Raw genomic sequence first — 21,279 nt, 5'->3', positions numbered from 1 at the left:
TGGTCGTTTTTTTGTTATCTACTTAGATGATATTTTGATATATTCCCCCGACAAGTATTCTCATTTGGAACATGTACGAACTGTGCTCCAAAGGCTGAGAGAAAATCATTTGTATGCCAAATTGGAGAAATGTGTATTCTGTGTACAAGAGTTGTCCTTATTGGGGTTAATTGTATCCGGTGAGGGTTTTCGCATGGACCCCAAGAAGGTGCAGGCCATTGCGGATTGGGTGCAACCCCGAGATCTTAAGGGTCTTCAGCGCTTCTTGGGGTTCGCCAATTATTACCGCAAATTTATCCGCGGGTTTTTGCAAGTGGTCAAACCTCTCACGGATCTAACATGCAAAGGTGCGGATGTGAGAAATTGGTCCTCGCTCGCAAAAGAGGCCTTTGCAACGCTGAAAAAATGTTTTATGTCTGCTCCTGTGTTAGTGCAGCCAGATCCGTCCAAACCATTCGTCGTGGAAGTGGACGCCTCTGAGGTGGGGGTGGGGGCGGTGTTGTCCCAAGGGTCTGCCACTCTAACCAACCTCAGGCCATGTGCTTTCTTTTCCAAGAAGTTCTCTGCTGCGGAAAGAAATTACAATGTAGGCAATAGAAAGCTTCTTGCGGTCAAATTGGCGTTTGAAGAATGGAGGCACTTTTTGGAGGGGGCCAGTCACCCGGTTACGGTGATCACGGATCACAAAAATTTGAGGTACATTGAGTCTGCTAAAAGACTAACGCCCAGACAGGCCCGTTGGTCACTTTATTTTTCCCGTTTTCAGTTTACGATTACATTTCGTCCAGGGTCTAAGAATGTCAAGGCTGACGCCTTATCACGCAGTTTTCAGCCGGTGTCGCCCCCTGAGCCACCGTCCTCCATCCTTCACCCTGGGGTTGTGATAGCAGAGGTCTCATCTGAATTGGAACGGGAGATTCAGGGGGCCCAGTCGCAGGCCTCGGCGGCCAAGCCGGAGGGGAAGTTGTTTGTCCCAGAGCAACTTCGCCTGTAACTCTTGCAGGAGTTCCATGAATCCAAGCTGAGTGCTCACCCTGGTATTTCAGCCACACCTCTGGCGGTGGCTAGGGTCTTTTGGTGGCCTACCCTTGGTTCGGACATAAAAAAATTCATTGCTGGTTGTGGGGTCTGCGCTCGTTCTAAAAGCTCTCATAGCCGGCCGGCCAATCTCCCTCCATCTAAGGGTAATACAGTGGTATGGGTAGTGGTGGACAGGTTTTCTAAGCAGGCTCATTTCATACCCCTGTCTGCACTACAGTCAGCTGAGACGTTGTCCAGGTTGTTTGTGCAGCATGTGATCCGGTTGCATGGGGTACCCCTGAATTTGGTGTCTGATCATGGTGTGCAGTTTGTGGCTAAGTTTTGGCGTGCTTTCTGCAAAAAATTAGGTATGTCTCTGTCCTTTTCATCTGCATACCAGCCTGAGAGCAATGGGCAGACGGAGCGCACTAACCAGTCCCTGGAACAGATCCTCAGGTGTCTAACCTCTGCTAGACAGAATGACTGGTGCGATGCACTTCCGTTGGCTGAATTTGCCTTCAATAGTCGGGTGAGTCAATCCACTGGTAGGTCCCCTTTCTTGATTAACTATGGGTTCAGTCCTCATTTTGGTGAATTTTCTCATCTGGATTCGGGGTGTCTCGGGGCTGAGGACTCTGTTCAGCAGTTAAAAGATACGTGGGCAGAAGTCCAGCGGCGTATATCTAGGTCTCAAGGCAGGTATAAGTTTTTCGCGGACAGGAAACGAACACCTGGTCCCATGTTTCGGGTGGGAGAGAAAGTTTGGCTCTCCACGCGAAACATTAAGTTAAAGATTCCGTCAGCCAAGATGGGACCCAAATTCATTGGCCCATACAAGATTGTGGAAAAAATCAATCCAGTGGCGTGTAGGCTGTGCCTTCCACCCTCTTTCAAGATCCCTAACGTCTTCCACAAATCTCTACTGAAACCTTTTGAAGCAGTCCGGGGAGACTCCGAGTCTGCTGCTCCTCCTGTTTTGGTCGAGGGGCAGGTGGAGTACGAGGTTGGTCATATCGTAGATTCCAGGTTGGTACGGCGGTCAGTACAGTACCTGGTTCATTGGAAGGGGTATGGACCGGAGGACAGGTCCTGGGTACCAGCCCGGTTGATGCATGCTGATCGCCTGGTGCGGGCTTTCCATGCTAAGTACCCGGGCAAGCCTGGGGGTCCAGAGGCCCCCTGTTGAGAGGGGGGTACTGTCATGATCTCAGTGCGAGTTTGACTCGCACACGTTGGGTTAATGTCTGGAACCAGTGCTGATGACTGGCATTTCTGGGGTTAAAGGTTGTGATCCCGGTGCAGGCTTACCTGCACACCTGGGGCTATGATTGTGGCCTCTCCCTGGTTCTGGGGGAGGCTTCTTATAGCCTCAGGACGCTCCCATCCCTGTCAGTTATACTTTCGCCCTTGGCATTGTGTGGTGACCCCTGAGTGTGTTAGTGCTGTGTTCTGGTTACTTGATTCTCTGTGTATGACTCGGTCTGTTCTCTGGATATCGCTTTGGATTCTGCCTGGTACCTTATATGTCTGTTTGGTTTTGATCTCTGCTTGGCCCTGATTATCCGCTCTGTCTCCTCCCTGGTACTGTACTGTGATCCTGTGTATGACCTTTGGCTTTGTCTGACCTCCCGTCTGTTTATCCCTCCTGTACCTCGCTGGTCTGTACTGTACATGACTTCTGCTTTGCCATAAACTGAGTTCTCTGGCTTCTCTGACGCTAAGCCCCGCCCCCTTGCAGCCACATGACCGTTCACAAGACCGAAGGTCCTGTGCCTGCTTTCTAGTCTTCTTAGTGCATTTTCCGGCTATTCTTGTCCCCGGGGGTCCCTGCGGTGCGGGTGAGTCCCTGCTTAGCAGAGGCTGCTCGCCGGTGCTGTCGGGACCCTGACACAAATCTGATAAGGCAAAACAAATTTTTATCTACAGTCCAGGTAGGTAAAAGTGTGGTATTCCAGCACATGTTTCATAGAATCATAGAATCGTAGAGTTGGAAGGGACCTCCTGGGCCATCTGGTCCAACCCACTGCTCAAAGCAGGATTCGCTAAATCATTCCAGTCAGATGTCTGTCCAGCCTCTGTTTGAAGACTTCCATTGAAGGAGAACTCACCACTTCTCGTGGCAGCTTGTTCCACTCATTGATCACTCTGTCAAAAAGTTTTTTCTAATATCTAATCTGTGTCTCCTCCCATTCAGTTTCATCCCATTGCTTCTAGTCTTTCCTTGTGCAAATGAGAATAAAGTTGATCCTTCCACAATTTGACAGCCCTTTAGATATTTGTAGACAGCTATTAAGTCTCCTCTAAGTCTTGTCTTTTGCAAACTAAACAATCCCAAATCCTGCAACCTTTCCTCATAAGACAGGGTTTGCAGACCGGTCACCATTCTGGTTGCTCTTTTCTGAACTTGCTCCAGTTTGTTGATGTCTTTTTTAAAATGTGGTGCCCAAAACTGGACACAATATTCCAGATGAGGTCTGACCAAAGAGGAGTAGAGGGAAATAATGACTTCACGTGATCTAGACTGTATGCGTCTGTTAATACATCCTAGAATTGCATTTGCCTTTTTTGCTGCTGCATCACACTGTTGACTCATATTCAGTCTGTGATCTATTAGTATACCCAAGTCTTTTTCACATGTGCTGTTGCTTAGGCCTATTCCTCCCATTCTGTATATGCTTTTTTCATTTTTATTGCCCAGATGTAGTACTTTGCATTTTTCCCTGTTAAAAACCATTCTGTTAGTTGCTGCCCACTTCTCCAGTTTATTTATATCTTTTTGAATCCTCTCTCTCTCTTCTCTAGTATTAGCTATCCCTCCTAGCTTTGTGTCATCAGCAAATTTAGTCAGTTTACCCTCAATTCCTTCATCTAAATCATTGATAAAGATGTTGAACAATACAAGGCCCAGGACAGAGCCCTGTGGCACCCCACTTGAGACATTTTTCCAACTGGATGTGCAGCCATTTACGACCACTCTTTGGGTCCGATCACTAAGCCAGTTATGAATCCACCTAACAGTTGCCTTGTCCATTCCATACTTAGTCATTTTTTCAATAAGGATTGTATGAGAGACTTTGTCAAATGCTTTGCTGAAGTCAAGATATACTATATCTACAGCATTTCCTTGATCCACCCAATCACTGATTCTGTCATAGAAGGAAATTAAGTTAGTCTGACATGACTTATTAGTTACAAACCCATGCTGACTCTGTTTAATCACTTCATTCTTATCCAGGTACTGATATACATGTTGTTTAATAATTTGTTCAAAGATCTTTCCTGGTATAGAAGTCAGACTCACCGGCCTATAGTTGCCTGGGTCCACCCTCTTCCCCTTTTTGAAGATAGGAACAACATTTGCTCTTCTCCAGTCTTCTGGGACTTCTCCTGTTCTCCAAGAATTTTCAAAGATTATGGAGAGGGGTTCAAAAATTTCTTCTGCTATCTCCTTCAGTACTCTGGGGTGTAATTCATCTGGACCTGGAGACTTGAATTCATTTAGATTAGCTAAGTGTTTCCTCACTATCTTTCTGTTTATAGATATCCTGGATTCTTCTATTCCCTTAATAGGACAGTGAAGAACAGTTGATGTTACATTTCCTTTCTGAGAGAAAACAGATGCAAAATAGGAATTTAAAAGTTCGGCCTTCTCAACATCCTGTCTTACCATTTCATCATTTTCATCCTGTAAAAATTCTATAGCATCTTTGACTTTTCTTTTACTTTTGACATATCCCCAAAATCCTTTATTATTGCTTTTGACATCTCTTGCAAGCCTCAATTCATTGTCAGCTTTAGATAATCTGATTTGTGCCCTGCAGGTTCTGCAGACAGCATTATATTCTTCTTTAGATATGCCTCCCTCTTTCCATTTTATAAACATTTTTTTCTTCCTTTTTAGCATGTGCTTAAGTTCTGTGTTCATCCATCCTGGCTTCCTTAAATGCTTCCTATTCTTCCCTCTTTTCGGAATTGTTAACAATTGTGCTTTGAGAATTTCATTTTTCAAGATTTTTCATCCTTCTTGGACATTTTTGTCTTTAAGGATATCCAGCCATTGGATCCCTCCAATTCTCTTTCTGCATCCCTTAAAATCTGCCTTTCTGAAATCTAACCTTGACGTCTGAGTCTTCACAGGTCTTCCTCCTCTACAAGTTGCCTCCCAAATCAGCCATTTGTAGTGAACGTGTATAATATTCTACTCCATTTACAATGGGCAAGGTGCGTGGTAAGGGACGGGGAAGTGGACGTGATGGTGATGGTGCAGGACAAGGCCGTGGGCAAGCTGAAATTGGGCCACTGAAAACACCCACATCTTCTTGCTGGACTTTAGTGTCCGAAGTCCTAGGGGACCACGGCAAGACAGCACTATTGAAGCTCGAGCAGTGTGAAAAAGTTGTTGGTTGGATAGCGGATAATACTTCAAGTTACTTATCCACCAGCACCCTGTCTTCCACACGGTCAAGTCACAGTAGCCGTAAATCTAGACAGCATATTCCTTTCCCTGATCCTCCGTCCTCCCACCATACTGAGTGCCTTGAGACAACTGATCCCACACTCGGACACTCCGAAGAGCTGTTCAGTTTTCAATTTGGATATTCGTGCCTCTCGCCCGGTCCACTTGAGGAGGAGGACCAGGTTGGGGAAGTGGAAGATAAGGTGGTGGATGATATAGTAACAGACCCAACCTGGCAGGAGGACATGCAGAGCGAGGACAGCAGCACACAGGGGGAGGTAGGCGTTGCACCACTTCAGGCAGGAAGAAGTGTGGTGGCTGCAGACAGAAGGCGTGCAACCGTTCCCTGTAACACCAATATGACGGAAATGGCCAGTACAACTGTTAGGTCTTCCCGGATCTGGTTATTTTTTAAAGACTCTGCCGATAATCCCAAACAGGCCATTTGCAACACCTGTCATGCCAGCATCAGCAGGGGTAGCAAAACTACCAGCCTTACAGCCACCAGCATGATCAGGCACATGGCAGCAAAGCACCCAACTTTGTGTGCCCAACCCCATGCTGTGTCTGCTGGTGACACCACAGCTTCTTCCACTGTTGTGCGTTCTATCCAATCCCCTGTCCATGGTGCATGCAAAGATGCCTCCTGCCCTGCACCTGCTGTTGCCCACAGTCAAATAGCACCATCATCAAGCACTTCCACGTACTTGTCCCAGCGCAGCCTTCAGTGGTCCATACTCCAGTCATTGGAATGTAAGCGTAAATATGCAGGCAATGCCCCATAGGCCACAGTACTCAATTCTCATATTTCTCATCTGTTTGCGCTCATGTTGCCTTTTAGGCTCGTGGAGACGGAAACTTTCCGCAACCTGATGGCGGCGGCCGTCCCAAGGTACTCGTTCCCCAGCCGCCACTATTTCTCCCGCTGTGCCATCCTGGAATTACTCAAGCATGTGTCCCACAACATTACCCGTGCCCTCAACAATGCAGTTAGTGGTAAAATACACCTAAGCACGGACACGTGGACAAGTGCTTGTGGCCAGGGACAGTACATCTCGCTGATGGCACACTGTAACATAGTGGAAGCCGGGACCCAGTCAGACTTTGGGATGGAACACGTCCTCCACACGCCAAGGATGGCGGGCCCTACGTCAATCAGGGTTGCCCCCACTGTGTACAGCTCCTGTACCTCCTCCTCCTCTTCAGCCTCCATCTCCGAAAAGAGCACATCAGTCACAAGCTGGAAGAGCAGGCAGATGTGTGGCTGACACCACTGAATCTCCAGCCAGGCATGGTTGAGTATGACAATGGCAGGAACCTGGTGGCGGCTCTGAGGTGAGGCGAACTGACACACTTACCATGCCTGGCCCATGTGCTTAACCTCGTTGTTCAACATTTTCTAAAAAGCTACCCGGAGCTGCTGGATCTGCTGGTGAAAGTACGCCACCTGAGGGCCCATTTTAGAAAGTCAGCTCCATCTTCAGCAGCGATTGCAGATTCTGGCTCACCGACTGGTGTGCGATGTCCCCACGCGTTGGAACTCTACACTTCATATGTTGGAAAGGATTTGTGAGCAGAAGAGGGCAGTTGTTGAATACCAGTATCAACAAGGCCTCCGTTTTTCAGGTTTGACTCCACACATAAGACCTCAGGAGTAGACATGGATGTCAGACATATGTGTGGCGCCCCCAGGAGTATGGCTGCCACAGTGGCTTTGCCTTCCTCCAGGGGAGGGTAATGCCAGGCTTGGAGGCAATGATGGGTCTCTCTCACAGTCAATCCATACATGCAACATAGTTCCACTCCAGGCCAGCAGGGGGAACTCTGAACCAGGATTAAGGGGAGGGGTGCCCTCTGAGGGCCAAGAGGAAGGAGTGGTCAGTTAATCTGCGGAGGGTGAAGGGTTGCAGATGTGTGGAAGGAAGCTGGAGGTTGAGCTAGGAAGGAGAGCTCCCTAAGCTTGAGAGCGCACGAACTGGAGCCTGGTCTCCACGGCTGTACGGATACTAAGGGTCCTACAGCAGATACCAGAGGAGTAGGAGGCTGTAAATGCCCTGCACCCATCTAAGACTTGAGGCTCAACAGCAGCTTGGATAGAGAGCCAGGACTCAGGCGAGGAGTCCCCGAGAGAGGCTACAGCTGTCTGCCGTGCAAGTACGGTTCTTGGGAACATCTGACAGGAGGAACTTCAGAGTAATATAGTACTGGAGTGCTTCATTCAAACAAGCATTAGGAAGGAGACTGCACAGCCCGTCTGCTGAGAGAGAATCCCTGAGTTGCTTCCAGGTTAGCCTGCTCCGTTACCATCTGTAATCAGGACCCTGGACTGCAGTTATCAAGTAAAGGTACAGAAATTGCACCCTGCTGTGTCTTGTCTGCTTCCTACCTTTCCAGCACTGCTACATCCCTGTGCCAACCACATCTACACTGGCCTGGGAATATAGCTCCCCCTGTGGGGAGCTTTTACATCCTTGCTGCACAATACCATCAGTCCCAGTGGATCTGCCTGCAGCGTCGGCTTAACACCTCCCTTGCCGAGCACCACAGGTGGCATCACAAACTATTCCATTCCATTAACTACATTCCCCCATTACTTGGGCGCCCAGGGCCACGGACCGGGTCACTGCTGCTGTGACACCTCCCACTGACACCCCACAGCCCTGGGAGGGTGACCCATATGTAACATCCAAAACTTTGAGCAGTACACCAAGATGGTGAGCGGCGATGACGCCATAATTAGCATCACCATCCCGCTCATCTGCATTCTGAAAAGCTCTCTGCTCAGAATGAAAGAGGATGCATTGCAGGCGGAGCACGAGGACATGGATCAAGGAACCATACAGGGTGATTACACACAGCCCAGCCTCATGTCATCTCATTGTGGTTTGGTTGAGAATGAGGAAGAGGAGGAGGAGGAAGAACAGGAGCTACTTTCATGCGCTATAGACGGGACTGCAACCACAACTGTCATACCATCTGTTGAGCGTGGATAACCTGAAGACAGGGAAGAAGAGGAGGAGGAGGACACCTTGGTCAGTCATCCTGTTGGTGAGGACATGGAAGGCTTGTCTGTTACCAGTCTGGCACGCATGGCTGACTTTATGTTGCAGTGCCTTTCCCGTGACCCTCGTATTGAGAAAATATTGGGTAACAGTCATTACTGGCTAGTGACACTTTTAGACCCACGCTACAAGAAGAACTTTCAATCTCTTGTTCCAGAGGCAGACAGGTGTACCAAAATGGTGCAGTACTAAAGGTCCATTGTTGCTGAATTATTAAAAAAATTTCCATCTCAAAATGCTGGCAGCAGAGATAACAGTTCATTGGCCAACCAAGGGAGACAACTCCAATCCAGCAGTGACACACTGGCAAAGTTCTGGGACAGTTTTCTAAGACCCTCCCATCGCCCTGGCACTGAGGCGCGGGGTAATCTCACAAGGAATGCAATGTTTTCTAAGCTGCTGATGGAGTACCTTGCTGACCATATGTTAGGCAGGGGGTTCCTGTCTCTGCACAGCAGGAATCCCAAGCCTTGCATTCAGCAGTCTCCCATTCCTCTCTGGCCACAGAGGAGGCTGTTCAGCAGACTCGTCGATCCAGGCGCTCTGCTAAGACGAGCTCTGTAGGTTTGGTTGCTGCTGCCACCTCTGGTCCAGCTATAGCAATGCATCCTGGTCAGCAGCGAGCTACTCCAGGGACTGTCCTCCTTTCGGTCCACTGAGCATGCCCGTGGGACGATCTCTCATTGGAGATCGGAGGTCACATGCTCAGGTCCTTCTCCAGCTCGAATTGGACCATCAGGAAGGTCCCGGAAGGACGCGGCTATAAAAGGTTTGCATGGCCACTCGGCCATGCTCTAATATAGAGAAAAATTCATACCATGTGGAGTGAGTGTTGTATGCATGCATGAATGTCTCTGGTGAATGACTCATTGGAAACCCCTACCCTTGGTACGCATGTGTTGTGTAACCTAGCCTGCTAGCGCCCAGGCTGAGGTCCAGGTAGAGGTAGAGTCAGAGACTGGCATCAACATCCACCGGTGGTTTTGTCTGTACGCCATGGTGCACATAATCTGCATTCCTCTGTGGTCAGCATTCATTAGAGGTGTCCGCAGGTGCGACGCCGCACGCTCAGTAGGTCTAGAGGGACTCAGACTTCGTGTCCTGGGGGCAGAGTTCTGTGACCACATACTGAGCGCTATCTTGCCGAGTGCTGTGAGTTTTACAGGCTCCGGCATTTATGTTCTGCGGTAGTGCGGCTCTGTGTCATAACAGAGTTCACTTATGTTCACACTGGGTGACGTTAACCCACGTGTGACCTTTTGTATACCACTTTATACTTCCGCCATTACTAAGCAAAAAAGGGGGAGACAGAAGCGCACAATAGGGTCTTATCCAATGATATAAACGTTTCAACAGATATGGATCCACTCACCTGGTTCAGTTGTGTGAAACACAACAACCATAAGCACAAATGGGTAGGATCCGATGAACTGCAGCAATCAGCCGGTCACTAGAATTGCATATATAGGAAGGAGAGAAGTCCGGCTTTCAGGATCGCGCTGTTCCAGTCCAAAGATCACAAGGAGTTAATCCAAGGACCAAGCAGTGATTATAACTTTCTTTTTATTCCATAAACTCTACGCGTTTCGTGTACACACTGTACACTTCCTCAGGAGCAAAGTTACACTGGCATCACATTCCATTCTCCTTATATACTATCTCCCCCAGGAAGTGAGGTAGGTGCTCATTGCACTTAAAAAAAATTCACACATAACTATCAACATAATGTAAAATCACAAAAATCACTAAAATTCATCTATAAAACACACTTATATAAAAACACACATATGTAAAACTTCACACTACATTACTGAAAATGAAATATTACACACTACATTGAGGAATAAATCTAATTTTTACCCGATACAGAACCAGGGACACCATTTAAAAACATTTTCTGATTTACTACTGAAGGATTTTGAGAATATAAATCCTGCAGATTATAAAAATGAAAGAAATATGACTAAAGCAGAAAGGGAGGCTGTTAAAAGTCTGAAAGAGAACACAGAGGTGGTTATTAGACCAGCTGATAAGGGGGGGGGAGTTGTAATCCAAGATAGGAAGGAATATTTGAAAGAGGCATATAGAATATTAAATGATGAGAATACATATAAAGTGGTCACAATGGATATTTATAAGAGTGCGGTAACTGAATATAATAAATTAATTGCAACTGGAAAAAAGGAGGGGATTTTAAATAAAAATGAATATAATTTTCTGACTATGAAAAATCCCCCTAGAGCTTTTTTCTATCATCTTCCTAAGATTCATAAGGATCAAAACCACCCCCCAGGGAGGCCCATCATTTCTGGCATAGGTTCTCTCACGTCAGGATTGGCAGCGTATGTAGATAATATTATGTATTTCCATGTGATGTCTGTGAAAAGTTTTCTTAGGGATTCTGCCCAGCTGATTCATTTGATGAAGGATATAGTGTGGAAAGATTCATACATGTTTCTGACTATAGATGTTGCATCCCTCTATTCAAATATTAGACATGATCTAGGATTGTATTGTTTTGGGAGATATGTGAAAGAAGATGCCCATTTACCATTGAATCAGAAAGCCTTTTTAATGGATAGCATGAAGTTTATACTGCACAATAACTTTTTTGACTTTCAGGGAAAACTATATCACCAACAAGTCGGTACCGCAATGGGTTCGAAAGTAGCGCCAACTTTCGCTAACCTATTTATGGCCATTTTTTAATTCATTTATATAGAAAATTCCATTTTTTCAGAGCATATTATATTTTTAAACGGTACATAGATGACCTTATGATAGTCTTTGATAATAAATGTAATAACATAGAACAATTTCTGGAGAGCATTCAGAGGAATGATTGGGGTCTCACCTTTTCATGGGTATATAATATGGAGAGTATAGATTATTTGGATCTGACCATTTTCCATTCAGAAGGGAAGATTTTTACTAAAACTTTTTTTAAGAAGTGTGATGCAAATAGTCTGTTAGATTTTAATAGTGGCCATTATTATAAATGGTTAATCAATGTCCCGAAGAACCAGTATAAAAGGATTAAGAAAAATTGTAGTTTAGAGTCAGATTTTGTATTACAAGCCAAGGAATTGAAAAATAGGTTTATTGAGAAAAACTACCCAAAAAAACTGCTAGAAAAAGCATATAATGAGTGCGCAGGTTTGGAACAGATGGACCTAGTAAATCCTAAGAAAAAAGAAAAAGAGAATGATAGTTTCTCCTTAAACTTTTTAACTAATTTTACTAAACAAAATAAAAAAATTAGGAATATTTTACAGGATCATTGGTCTGTTCTTCTTAATGATCCAGTGTTGGGGAGTATGCTATCAAATAAACCAGGACTAACCTTTAAAAGATCCTCTACTCTTAGAAATATACTGGCCCCCAGTCGCCTGAAAAAAGAAAAAATTAGGGATGAACAGTGCAAAAAACCAGGAGTCTTTAAATGTAATACCGCTCGGTGTCTGTGTTGTGGCATGATTATGCATAATATGACCACATTCAGATCAATTCAGAATAATAAGGTGTTTGATATAAAGTTTTCCCTGAATTGTAAAAGTAGTTTTGTGATATATCTGATAGAATGCGAATGTGGTTTACAGTATGTGGGTAAAACCACACAAGAACTGCATAACCGCATGAATTCGCACAGACACAATATAATTGAAGGTTTTATGTTCCATGGAGTATCAAAACATTGCACTATAAAACATGGGAAGAAACCATGTATTAAAGTGGCCCCAATTGATTATGTTTCAGAAGACACTGTGAACAGGAGTGTCATTCTGATGAGAAAGGAAATTTACTGGATTCACAGGTTGCAGACTCTGCAACCATACGGTTTAAATGAAATATCTGACATCTTTAAATAATTTTGGTGCTCTGCATATTTGTCTGCTAAGGATTAGAGTAGTATTGGCATCTGATAATTGTGTGATGTCCATGCTATAACATTACAGCAAGGGAATGATCATATCGCTAACATATAAAGAGATACAATCGGCGGCATTTTACTATGATTGGAATAGTTGGCTGGTGCCTTGAAAAAGAACTGACAGCTCTGGAGATGTGGAGCCTTTGGCTGAGAGAACAGAAAAGTTTCTTGAGTGCAGAGCATGGGTCTGCTGTGCAGGATCGAATCCGCATAGGAGTACATACATTAATTAATATATGATCATCTGCCTGAAATATAAGGAAAGTAAAAGTATAATATGTTGAATGAAGGGTTAATACTGAAAGGAAAATATAAGTGCAGTTATATAAGAGATTTGTGAATGTTGTTCTGCTAATTGATATGATGTACCAAGAATTTTAGACTTTTATTGAGTATAATCATAATTTTATTATAATGTTTTACATTTTTTCTAGTGTGAAGTTTTACATATGTGTGTTTTTATCATAAGGTCATCTATGTACCGTTTAAAAAATATAATATGCTCTGAAAAAATGGAATTTTCTATATAAATGAATTAAAAAATGGCCATAAATAGGTTAGCGAAAGTTGGCGCTACTTTCGAACCCATTGCGGTACCGACTTGTTGGTGATATAGTTTTCCCTGAAAGTCAAAAAAGTTATTGTGCAGTATAAACTTCATGCTATCCATTAAAAAGGCTTTCTGATTCAATGGTAAATGGGCATCTTCTTTCACATATCTCCCAAAACAATACAATCCTAGATCATGTCTAATATTTGAATAGAGGGATGCAACATCTATAGTCAGAAACATGTATGAATCTTTCCACACTATATCCTTCATCAAATGAATCAGCTGGGCAGAATCCCTAAGAAAACTTTTCACAGACATTACATGGAAAGAAATATGACTAAAGCAGAAAGGGAGGCTGTTAAAAGTCTGAAAGAGAACACAGAGGTGGTTATTAGACCAGCTGATAAGGGGGGGAGTTGTAATCCAAGATAGGAAGGAATATTTGAAAGAGGCATATAGAATATTAAATGATGAGAATACATATAAAGTGGTCACAATGGATATTTATAAGAGTGAGGTAACTGAATATAATAAATTAATTGCAACTGGAAAAAAGGAGGGGATTTTAAATAAAAATGAATATAATTTTCTGACTATGAAAAATCCCCCTAGAGCTTTTTTCTATCATCTTCCTAAGATTCATAAGGATCAAAACCACCCCCCAGGGAGGCCCATCATTTCTGGCATAGGTTCTCTCACGTCAGGATTGGCAGCGTATGTAGATAATATTATGTATTTCCATGTAATGTCTGTGAAAAGTTTTCTTAGGGATTCTGCCCAGCTGATTCATTTGATGAAGGATATAGTGTGGAAAGATTCATACATGTTTCTGACTATAGATGTTGCATCCCTCTATTCAAATATTAGACATGATCTAGGATTGTATTGTTTTGGGAGATATGTGAAAGAAGATGCCCATTTACCATTGAATCAGAAAGCCTTTTTAATGGATAGCATGAAGTTTATACTGCACAATAACTTTTTTGACTTTCAGGGAAAACTATATCACCAACAAGTCGGTACCGCAATGGGTTCGAAAGTAGCGCCAACTTTCGCTAACCTATTTATGGCCATTTTTTAATTCATTTATATAGAAAATTCCATTTTTTCAGAGCATATTATATTTTTTAAACGGTACATAGATGACCTTATGATAGTCTTTGATAATAAATGTAATAACATAGAACAATTTCTGGAGAGCATTCAGAGGAATGATTGGGGTCTCACCTTTTCATGGGTATATAATATGGAGAGTATAGATTATTTGGATCTGACCATTTTCCATTCAGAAGGGAAGATTTTTACTAAAACTTTTTTTAAGAAGTGTGATGCAAATAGTCTGTTAGATTTTAATAGTGGCCATTATTATAAATGGTTAATCAATGTCCCGAAGAACCAGTATAAAAGGATTAAGAAAAATTGTAGTTTAGAGTCAGATTTTGTATTACAAGCCAAGGAATTGAAAAATAGGTTTATTGAGAAAAACTACCCAAAAAAACTGCTAGAAAAAGCATATAATGAGTGCGCAGGTTTGGAACAGATGGACCTAGTAAATCCTAAGAAAAAAGAAAAAGAGAATGATAGTTTCTCCTTAAACTTTTTAACTAATTTTACTAAACAAAATAAAAAAATTAGGAATATTTTACAGGATCATTGGTCTGTTCTTCTTAATGATCCAGTGTTGGGGAGTATGCTACCAAATAAACCAGGACTAACCTTTAAAAGATCCTCTACTCTTAGAAATATACTGCCCCCAGTCGCCTGAAAAAAGAAAAAATTAGGGATGAACAGTGCAAAAAACCAGGAGTCTTTAAATGTAATACCGCTCGGTGTCTGTGTTGTGGCATGATTATGCATAATATGACCACATTCAGATCAATTCAGAATAATAAGGTGTTTGATATAAAGTTTTCCCTGAATTGTAAAAGTAGTTTTGTGATATATCTGATAGAATGCGAATGTGGTTTACAGTATGTGGGTAAAACCACACAAGAACTGCATAACCGCATGAATTCGCACAGACACAATATAATTGAAGGTTTTATGTTCCATGGAGTATCAAAACATTGCACTATAAAACATGGGAAGAAACCATGTATTAAAGTGGCCCCAATTGATTATGTTTCAGAAGACACTGTGAACAGGAGTGTCATTCTGATGAGAAAGGAAATTTACTGGATTCACAGGTTGCAGACTCTGCAACCATACGGTTTAAATGAAATATCTGACATCTTTAAATAATTTTGGTGCTCTGCATATTTGTCTGCTAAGGATTAGAGTAGTATTGGCATCTGATAATTGTGTGATGTCCATGCTATAACATTACAACAAGGGAATGATCATATCGCTAACATATAAAGAGATACAATCGGCGGCATTTTACTATGATTGGAATAGTTGGCTGGTGCCTTGAAAAGGAACTGACCGCTCTGGAGATGTGGAGCCTTTGGCTGAGAGAACAGAAAAGTTTCTTGAGTGCAGAGCATGGGTCTGCTGTGCAGGATCGAATCTGCATAGGAGTACATACATTAATTAATATATGATCATCTGCCTGAAATATAAGGAAAGTAAAAGTATAATATGGTGAATGAAGGGTTAATACTGAAAGGAAAATATAAGTGCAGATATATTAGAGATTTGTGAATGTTGTTCTGCTAATTGATATGATGTACCAAGAATTTTAGACTTTTATTGAGTATAATCATAATTTTATTATAATGTTTTACATTTTTTCTAGTGTGAAGTTTTACATATGTGTGTTTTTATATAAGTGTGTTTTATAGATGAATTTTAGTGATTTTTGTGATTTTACATTATGTTGATAGTTATGTGTGAATTTTTTTTAAGTGCAATGAGCACCTACCTCACTTCCTGGGGGAGATAGTATATAAGGAGAATGGAATGTGATGCCAGTGTAACTTTGCTCCTGAGGAAGTGTACAGTGTGTACACAAAACGCGTAGAGTTTATGGAATAAAAAGAAAGTTATAATCACTGCTTGGTCCTTGGATTAACTCCTTGTGAACTTTGGACTGGAACAGCGCGATCCTGAAAGCCGGACTTCTCTCCTTCCTATATATGCCATTACTAAGCAGCAGCTTACCACCCCTGCACGATGGACCCCGGGCTGTGAACACACCTTACTATTATTTTATTATTTGGTGCGTTCCGTCATTATATTAGCGCCAGGGTCTGGCTAGTAATGGCGGACGAACAGCAACTGCTGCAGCACATCTGGCAGCTAGGGGGCAGGTTGGCGGCTTTCAAGCGTTCAGCCTCAGCAGATGTTACTGCGGTCGCTGTTCAGGCAGCCACGGAGGCCTTCTCCCGTGTGACCACTGCCATCCCTGCTCTGACTTTGTCCCCCCTCCCTTTGCCCGAGAAGTTCTCGGGTGATAGTGCCTCATATAGGGTTTTCGTCAGCCAGTGCGCTCATTGCCTTCTTCCTGCAACCCCGTCAGCACTGCTACATCTCTGTGCCAGACACTACACCCTCTTCCTCAACACCTATCCTCACTGCCCTGGGACTACTGCCCTACCTGTGGAGTGCCACAACATCATTGCTGCACCACACCATCTGTCCCAGAGGATCTGTCTGCAGCGTCGGCTTAACATCTTCATTGCCGAACACCACAGGTGGTGTCATTCACTCATAAACTTTATTCCATCACTTAACCCCTTTTACATGGGCACCCAGGGCCACAGACCGGGTCACCGCTGCTGTGACATTCCCCTTTGAGAGACCAGTCCGGTACCGAGTACCCCACAGCCCTGGGAGGGTGACCCATTTTGGCGTCACGAACAGGATTTACAGAGCCCGGTGTCCCCGGGTCCTGTGTGCCAGAGACTGTGTTGTGTGCCATAGACTATTTGTGCAGTTGCCGCCATTACCCCGCCGCTTGGCACGCGCGGGAAGCAACGGGCGGGCCGTCGTGGGCGGAGCCAGCCGTAAAGCGCCAAAAAGTGAAGTGCCGAGCGGGAAGAGGCCAGCGCGAGAAGTGAGAAGTGGAGGTCTGCAGTCCCGGCATCCCCCGATCATCCAGCCGGCAAAGCAGCAACCGGTAAGCCAGCGCAACTCAGGGCATGCCAAACGTTAACTAGGGGGGAAGAGAATGTCTGAAGCAAGAGCAGACGCAAACCCCACAGTGCCACAAGCTGCAGCTCTCATAGCACCGCTGCATCCAGCAGCCAGCGCTGCCTCCACAGCAGCGCAAGAATCAGCGCCCACCGCAGCAGTCCCCATAATGCCGCTGTCCATGACTGATATACCGGGAGCGGCCTGGCTACCGCAGTACTCAGGTGAGTCACATAACCTGAGTGAATTCAAAGAGAGACTGTGCAGTTTGTTTGAGGTGTAACCTCTGTCTGAAAACCAATAAGTGAACATCCTTATTGGGCAGCTAACTGGTGCAGCACAGAGGGAAGTAAAAGCCTGGCAGGACACTGATAAAGAGACTGTTAAAAAGATCCTGGCTAAGCTAAGAAGAACCTTTGACACCCGTACTGCAGCTGAAATAAAGATGAGATTCTTTGGGTGTAAGCAGAGAGTGCAGGACAGTATACGGGACTATGCCCTTAACCTGCAGGAGGCACTGCGAGCCATCAAGCAGATTGATCCAGACAGTGTGAAAGATGGAGACAGACTGTTAGGCTGAGTTCACACGTGCGTTTTTTTCGCGTTTCCGTGGCGGTTTTAACCGTGCGATTTTGCCACGAAAACGCGAAAAATAAGCATCCCATGCTTTCTATGGGATTCCGCAATGCTGTGTTAATGCTGCGGTTTTTACCGCGGCGGAATCGCTTCGCGGTAAAAAACGCAGCATGCTCATTAATTTTGCGGAATCGCAGCGATCCCGCAACCCATAGGAATGCATTGTTCTGCTCACTTTCCGCATGTGGCTGTGCACACCATGCAAAAAGTAAGCAGAACAATTGTGGATGGTAACCACGGTCCGGAGGAGAGGAGACTGTCCTCCGGGCTTTGGGTACCATATCCCTGTAAAAAATAGAATTTAAAATAAAAAATATTGTTGTTCTCACATTCCGACGTCCCGCGCAGGCTTCCCGCCTCTCTCCACGCTCCCGTTCCCAGTAATCCTTTGCGAAAATGCCCGCGATGACGTCCGTTCTCGCGGGATCGCGAAGTCTCGCGGTCATTCGCGCGACGCCATCGCGAATGACCGCGAGATGTCATTCGCCGAAAACGGACGTCATTGCGGGCATTTTTCGCAAAGGATTACTGGGAACGAGAGTGTGGAGAGAGGCGGGAAGGCTGCGCGGGACATCGGAAGGTAAGAATAACACCATTTTTTATTTTTTTATTATTTTTTACATTTTATCTTTTACTACTGATGCTGCATAGGCGGCATCAGTAGTAAAAAGTTGGTCACACTTGTCAAACACTATGTTTGATGAGTGTAACCAACCTGTCAATCAGTTCTCCAAGCGATGCTAGATCGCTTGGAAAACGCTAGCATTTTGCAAGCTAATTACGCTTGCAAAATGCTAGTTTTTCCGCGGGAATTTAAAATGCGATTTTCCCGCTGAATGGAATTCCGGAACTCTCGCGGTAATTTCTGCGAGAGTTCCGCTACGTGTGAACTTACACTTAAAGGAGCAAATTATTGAGGGACTCCTATCCAGTACCCACAGAGCACAGCTGCACATCATAGCCCTACAAAACCCTGACCTAGACTTTGCAGACTTCAAAGACAGGGCTATTCGGGTGCTGCATGAACCAAATGTCAGCCGTCCAGCGCCCCCTAGGCGCCCAGCGATCACATACCACCAAGAAGCAGCATCTTTCCCTCTCAGCCCTGTGGAGGCTGATGCACAGACTCTGGACAAAGACCCATCTGCCGAACTGCGTCTTCAGGTCCAGGAGCTGACCAAGAATATGGCTGCACTTGCCAAAACTGTGAGGTCCCTGCAGGTGTCATAAAAGGAGAAGATCCAGCTGGCCTCCAGTCCAGAGGATGTCCCATGGCTACGGAAGAAGAGGATCCCGCCACGCCGAGGGAAAGACAACGATCGCTATGACCTGGATGGACGTCCCATCTGTCGACACTGCCACAAGGCAGGCCACATTGCAAGGTTCTGTTATTTAAACGAGCAACCCCTGGGGCAGAGGACCAACCCCCAGGAGTAGGACCACAAGGCATAAAGAACTGGCAAGCCAAGTATGCTGGAGGGCGACCGGTCCTCCCAGTGGTGATTGACGGCGTCCCCATGAACGCTTTGCTGGACACTGGCTCTCAGGTGACAACTATGCCATATATTCTTTACAAGCGGTATTGGGCTGACTTCAACTTTCTCGCGGCCCAAGTGATGAACTGAGAGTAGTGGCCAGCAATGGTCAGTCTTTGCCGCAAGTAGGGTGTAAAGAGATTACTATTAAAGTGGGGCGAGTAGAGTTAAAATCTCAAGGTCTGATAGTTGTAGACATTGATCGACGAGAATGTAACCCAATGATGACCTTAGGTACTAATGTGATTGAAAATTGTCTTGCCGAGGTTATTGTTTTGTTGCAACAGGTGGCTGAGACTGCTGGTTCCAGTGAACAACGAGTCCTGCAGAAGGATATCAAGGCCCTGATGCAAAGACAGCAGGTAGAACTCTCTGGCGGAGAAATTGGCAGCGTCAGAGTGAGTGATTCTTTCCCCATTGCGATACCCCCCAGATGTGAAATGTTAATTTGGTTTCGGGCAGCCATAGGCCTCAGAGAAAAAGATTACCAAGCATAGGTAGAGACAGTGTACTCTGATAGCAGACCCACTGTCCTGACAGCCAGAGGGGTAGTTGATGTTTGCAAAGGGAGAGTACCTGTACGCCTCTTGAATTGTGGGGAAGAGGAGGCCACAATACATCGGTATGCCACAGTTGCTAAGCTGCTTACTGTCAGTAACAATGCAATACGGGCAGCAGAGCCCTTGGTCTCATCCGACCAGGTGGAGGACAATGGCTCTGTAAAGCAGCTGGAGGAGTGGTTTCAGCAGCTGCAGGTGGGAACTGACTCCACCCCTTCATACCAAAAGAGTGGGGTTTACCGAGTGACTCAGGAGTATGAGCTGGTATTCAGTAAACACCCTGTAGACTTTGGGAAGGCAAAAGGGGTTCAACACCATATCCCCACTGGAGATCATCCACCCATTAAAGAAAGGTACCGGCCTATACCCTCAACACAATATCAATGTGCCAAAAGTATGTTGCGGGAAATGAAGGAGGCTGGGGTGATCAGAGACAGTTGTAGCCCCTGGGCAGCTCCAATAGTCTTTGTGAAAAAGAAGGATGGTACCATGAGAATGTGTGTTGATTACAGAAAAATTAACAGAATTACACATAAGGATGCCTACCCATTACCCAGAATTGAGGAGTCATTAGCCGCACTTAAAACTGCTAACTATTTTTCCACCTTAGATCTCACTAGTGGGTATTGGCAGATTCCCGTGACAGAGGAAGACAAGGAGAAAACAGCGTTTACTACACCAATGGGTCTCTGCGAGTTCAACTACATGCCGTTCGGGCTCTGCACCACCCCTGGGACATTTCAACGGCTAATGGAGTGCTGTCTTGGAGAACTTCGAGACAGTCATGTTGTACCTTGATGATGTCATTGTTTTCTCCAAGACTTATGAAGACCATCTGAAGCACCTGGCTGAGGTGTTTGAAGCCTTGTCCAACTTTGGCCTGAAAGTGAAGCCATCCAAATGCCACCTCCTGAAGCCCAAGGTACAGTACCTCGGTCATGTAGTGAGTGCAGAAGGTGTGGCACCGGATCCTGACAAAGTCACTGTCATCCGGGACTGGCAGAAGCCCAGCAACCTTCATGAGGTACGTCAATTCCTCGGGTTAGTAGGCTACTACAGAAGGTTCATCAAAGGCTTCACTGAGATAGCCACGCCTATGCAAAATCTTCTGGTGGGCCAGCCCAAGAAAGCCAGGAAGAAGAGTCCTACATTTGAATGTAATGAGGAACTGGAGAGGTCTTTCACTCGACTGAAGATGGCTCTCACAGGAGATGAAGTTCTGGCCTACCCAGATTATGACCAACCTTTTGTTTTGTATACTGATGCCAGCAACGTGGGACTGGGAGCAGTACTGTCACAGGTACAGAATGGCAAAGAAAAAGTGATCTCCTACGCCAGCAGGAGGCTTCGTCCCACTGAAAGGAACTCTGACAACTACAGTTCCTTCAAGTTGGAGTTCCTCGCCATAGTCTGGGCTGTGACTGAACGATTCAAGCATTACCTAGCTTCAGC

Source organism: Dendrobates tinctorius, unplaced genomic scaffold, assembly GCF_039654945.1.
Source record: "Dendrobates tinctorius isolate UK_male_01 unplaced genomic scaffold, ASM3965494v1 ptg000086l, whole genome shotgun sequence".
Classification (NCBI taxonomy): Eukaryota; Metazoa; Chordata; class Amphibia; order Anura; family Dendrobatidae; genus Dendrobates; species Dendrobates tinctorius.
This window is presented reverse-complemented; position numbering follows the sequence as displayed.